This window comes from Anneissia japonica, unplaced genomic scaffold (genome assembly GCF_011630105.1).
Source record: "Anneissia japonica isolate Jap-2015-1 unplaced genomic scaffold, ASM1163010v1 scaffold87729_len902_cov159, whole genome shotgun sequence".
NCBI lineage: Eukaryota > Metazoa > Echinodermata > Crinoidea > Comatulida > Comatulidae > Anneissia > Anneissia japonica.
The window spans coordinates 1-902 of NW_022688767.1; the positions used below are offsets into that span (position 1 = coordinate 1).

Below are 902 nucleotides of genomic sequence, written 5' to 3' on the forward strand. Positions count from 1 at the left end.
ATGTGAAAATTGCAACAAGTTGTCCATTTTTCTAATGTTTATTTTCTATTTATTTTTAGGTCCGAATGAGATTAATCATGAAAATGACTATGCTGAAGTTAATTTCCAAGGAACAGACGATAAGGTGCTTTCAACTGTGAGTGCCACATGCATATACAAAATTCATCATCATTTACAAATATTTGCAGATTGTGTAAAATGGAATCATTTCAATCTTTAAGATGTGAAAATTTTACAAATTCTATCCAATGTTAAAGGAAACTACCAAACGAAAGAAGGAACAAAAGAAGAAGAAAGGTAAACAGAAAGAAGATCAAGACAAGGAGGCTAAACGACAAAAATCAGGGGTAAGTGGCGGTAATCCTGGGTAACGCCAAACATGATTATGGTTTGCATGAATGGCTGATTTTGAAGTTAGCTAATGTGTATACAAAGTTGTTCTTTACTGCCCAGGTCTTATGCACTCTTGACACATACTTTTAAACATTTTACCTTCAGTTTGCAGTGAGATCATCTTTCAATAGTAATTATAATATACAAATTGTTTGATGTGCCATTCTCAAAATAAAGGATCAAAATGCAGAAATTATACCAAGAGCAAATATGTAAATCGATTCCCCAAATGAATCGTCCAAGGTCAGTCTAAAATTTAAATGAGAGACAAAATGTCCCTGACAGGAATCCACGCCCACTTCAGTTCCACCGTGTTTAATGTTAAGAATAGGCATTTCTAGATGGCCGGAAATGGCCCTCTTGGATTGTTAAAAAGTGTTTTCCGACAAAATAATGGACTTCCCTGATGATGGTCCTTGTCCCTGGAACACTGCTGGCGATTCCACTGTTCCTATCTACAGATCATATCAATAACAAAGTTTATCCACAACTTACAGAGATTCATCCCT

At 35.3% G+C, this 902-nt stretch overlaps 1 long non-coding RNA gene across 1 annotated transcript; it reads left to right on the forward strand.

The window, feature by feature from the left end:
• The first annotated feature begins 24 nt into the window (after nt 1–24).
• On the forward strand, nt 25–347 carry LOC117122880. The gene is made up of 2 exons (XR_004447762.1): nt 25–136; nt 258–347. It is a non-coding gene; the product is annotated as an uncharacterized LOC117122880 (long non-coding RNA).
• Nucleotides 348–902: the final 555 nt, after the last annotated feature.